General features: G+C 35.2%; 1 protein-coding gene across 19 annotated transcripts in view; it reads left to right on the plus strand.

The window, feature by feature from the left end:
• Nucleotides 1-4,156, plus strand: part of Gpr174 (G protein-coupled receptor 174) — a 36,926-nt gene that overhangs the window by 3,456 nt on the left and 29,314 nt on the right. The gene's annotated exons all lie outside the window — the stretch shown is intronic.

The following is a 4,156-nucleotide window of genomic DNA, read 5'->3' on the forward strand; positions in this document are numbered from 1 at the left end:
GACCAGGCTGGCCTCGAACTCAGAAATCCGACTGCCTCTGCCTCCCAAGTGCTGGGATTAAAGGCGTAAGCCACTACCGCCCAGTGTTATTTATTCTTTTTATGTTATAAAATGATTCTTAGTGAAAGACAATGGCAATGAGAATGGTTTATTACTTAGAGCATTTGCTCTTTTATTAGGTGATACTAGGTGATTCATAACTTACTTTTCTTAAATGTCTAGTCTTTTTTGGGGTAAGCAATGTGCTATAAATATGAATAGCATGGGATGGATAGACTAATTTTTTAGATGTGATTTTACAGTTAAATATTTTTGCCACCAAATTTGAGAAGAAAATGCTCTTAAGGGTGAAACTTTCAAACTTCTGCTTTATTTTAATATATATTTGTCTTGATCCCTTTAATTCTTTTTGTTTCTTTTGTTTGTTTGTTTGTTTTTGTTTTTGTTTTTGTTTTTCGAGACAGGGTTTCTCTGTGTAGCCCTGGCTGTCCTGGAACTCAGTCTGTAGACCAGGCTGGCCTCAAACGCAGAAATCCCCCTGTCTCTGCCTCCCAAGTGCTGGGATTAAAGGCGTGTGCCACCACTCCCCCACTAGATCCCTTTAATTCTTAAATCAAAGATATTATTTATATTCTTGGAAAATATGTTTATTTGACTTTTCTTCTCATATGTCTGTGATGATGGCACCTTAATTCTACATTCTCAAGAATACTTTGTTTGGAGTCTATCTTTTTAATCATTACAAATTTTAATACTGGCATATTCTGATTGTGAAGGCACCATAATCATCTCTTTCTTCCATGGTAAATCAAGGTAAATCTAAGACAGGCTTATTTTTTATCATGCCATGGGATTCTGTACAACAAAAACCTCAGCCAATTTGTCTAGTGTCAGCTTGTTTGAGGAAGAGATACTAAGAAAAGATATGGCTAATTTTGTTCTCAAGAGCAGGTACAGCTCACATCAAGGCACCTGAAACAGTAACACTTTCTTCTATTGAACACTATGATCTTCAAACATTAACAAAACTGAAAAGAAAAATCTACCTAGATGAAGTAGTATGAATATGACAGTCTAGTTTTGAAGTGGCAAGTCTAGTTAAGTAATAAAGGATCGAAATGTATAGTATTCTGAGCAGGTTCCCATACCTTGGGTTTGGGGCTACTTTTCTTGTCTTTGACAATCTGGTAAAATGGTCATTTTGGTTGTAGGAAGTAGTGTGAACATCCCTCAGTGTAAATTCTAAGAAGACACTTAGGAATCTGCAGAGGGAACTAAACTGTTTTTTTTTTTAATTTGATGTAGAGTTCCTTTTAAATATCCACACTAGTTCTAAATTTCATTTGTAAAAATTACACATTAGAAAATATCATCTCTGTGTCTGTTTTAGTCTTACCTAGAGAAAAACTACAGAGGAAATTTAAAACTTCCTGGCTTTGGGAAAATCAGTAAATTTGAAAATTCTGTGACATTGTCCAATAAGCAAGAGATATTAAATTTGATTCCCTGGGTTATAAGTCATTTTCTGACTGGGATGTGGGCCAATCCCACTTGGCTAGAGTAAAACCACAGGCCAAGTGAATATGCATGATATCTATGCATGCTGGCTGCTCCCAAATGCTGTGGTACCACCATTGGATATGCTGAATGCAGATGCAATCTTTCTTTTCCTGATTAACTTAGTGACATTTATTTATAGACATGAATATGAACATGGAACTATTTGCACACACATACAAATTCAATGCCAAGGCACCCCAGTATGTAGTATTGTATGAAGCTACCTTGACAATTTAAAGTCTAATAGTATTATCCACATATATTAGCTCATTTGTCATGTTTGACCAAAGAAGATGAAATGCCTTTTTTAAAGTAGTGCTGATCAGTTCATTATGTTTTTATGTAAAACTCCAGAGCATTAGCTAAAACAAATTTACTTTATTTTCAATTGGGGATCAAGAATATTCATACTGGAGAAAATCAAAATGGCCAATTTCAAAACACAGTCATTTTTGGCTATGTGAATTGGGAAGTATAGATATCACATATATAAAGGAAACCAATGAATAAAATGGGCATTTCTCAATTCTTTTCAATAATACTTTATGGTGCATTCATTTTTCCTGAGTAAAAATGAACAATAAAAGGAAACATAACAAACTCTTATCCTATTGGAGCATAATTGAACAGGGAGAATAAGCTACACATACAAATGACTATACAAATGGGATTTATGCCACCTTTTGTCACAAACAGAGTCAATTGACTCTTAAAAGTTCAAACATTTTTAAAAATTACTGACTTCAATGAAGCTGGGATTATGTGAAAAATAATTTATATACAGGACATTAGAATCTTTCATAAACATTAGTTTGCTTGTCCCTAATATATGACATGCTAGGGTTTAAGAGCAAAGGTCCTAAATTATCGCGATAATACTCTGTGAGACATTAGAACAAAATATGTGGTTCTATATATAAGCTAATGCTAACATAAGGGAAAAGCCTAGAATAAACTCTCTACTCAAAGCTCCTCTAAATAGAACCTAGGGACCAATTTAATTTTTGTATGTACTGTTTTTATGGTCTCCTGTTGAACTCTGTAAATGCTGATGCTTAAGAATTGGAAAGAAAATGTAATCTTCTATGAAGAGAACCAGGGTTAAACAACTACCATGAAAAGAGACAGTAGAGTCAATTTTGTGCCTGTAAGTTCTTGCATTAGCAGTAAAGAACTGAGTTGCCAGAACAATCAGTCCTAACAGGGGTTTGTTCTTGTTGTTGTTTTTTTGTTTGTTTGTTTGTTTGTTTGTTCCTGGGAGGGGAAACTGGGAAAAGAAAAATCATATGGCATGTAAATAAAGAAAATATCTAATAAAAAAAGAATTGAGTTGCCTGTTTCAGGTTCATAGCACAGTCTATATTAGAGAAAGAAATAACTGGACTCTAACAGACAGTTTATTTTAGGAGCTCATTGTGGGAGCCATCTTGTTAGCTCAGAGCTCAGAGGTTAACACAATACTGCACAATATAAGAACAAGGTTTTAAGTAGTCTCCTCTCAGTATAAATTAGTCTCAATCATTTCTCCCTGCTCTCATTATACTGAATCTCAAATTTGTTTTCTACCAAAAAAGAAAAGGAGGAAGAGTCTTGCAATATCAATTTATGAATAGTTTATAAATTTTAATAACCACTGCTGGTGTTTTAAGTCATGACTTGTAGCTGATTAGGGGTGTGAAAGTGAATGTAAACCCTAGCTTCCTCATTTCTCACTTGCTCTGCAAAAACAGTGTGAGTGAGGGCACTTCTATTTTGAAAATCGGTAACTATTGTGCTCAAATGAACAGACACCTAGCAAAACTGGTCAAAGCTCCTCTGTACAGTTCCCCAATGCCATGTTATTACCTTGGAATTACACTGGAAAACTGAGTTTCAGCCTCACCTGACTTTTAGTTTACAGATTTTTCTTCAACATACAGAAGCACTATGCTTGATGAAGCTTGCTGCTTGAAATGCATATGCACAGCAAAATAGTTATAAAATCTGCAGCTGAATACATGGAAAAGAGTAACATGAGGATTATGGATCAGTTAAATCACTGCCTTTGGACATGCCTTGTGATTGCTTAACTACTTTAAAATTTATTTTGGGTGTGTACCCTAAATCTGTGGCAATTTTCTATAAGCCTTCCTGTTTCATCGATTCAATTTAGGAATAGATTTTGCATGTTTTCTGTGACTTTTGGGTCATTGCTGTGAGGCAATATGTTTTACAGAGTAGGGCATACATTTTACATGGCATCTAACACGCTGACTTGGTTTGTAAACATGGCTATTATTCACTTTACCACTGCACTCTTTCTTTCTTGGTCAGTTTTTCAGCAGTTTGTAACATCAGAAAAACAGTCTCACTGTCATGCACAAATTGAGGCGAAAATTTCAAGGAAAGTCAGCCTCCTGTCTCCGCATTGTTGCCTGGCACCCCAAACTCAGAGGTGGCCCAGATATGTCTTCGTACTTGTGTGCTAAGAACTCACCAAGATATCATATCCTTACAGCTAGCAAGAGAAAATTCGGACATTGTTTTCAGACCTTCACCAATGTTTCTAACTATCTTAGTTTAATGTTTTAAGTACTAGAGAGTAATTGAAAGGTTT

The sequence above is a fragment of the Mastomys coucha genome, chromosome X (genome assembly GCF_008632895.1).
Source record: "Mastomys coucha isolate ucsf_1 chromosome X, UCSF_Mcou_1, whole genome shotgun sequence".
NCBI lineage: Eukaryota > Metazoa > Chordata > Mammalia > Rodentia > Muridae > Mastomys > Mastomys coucha.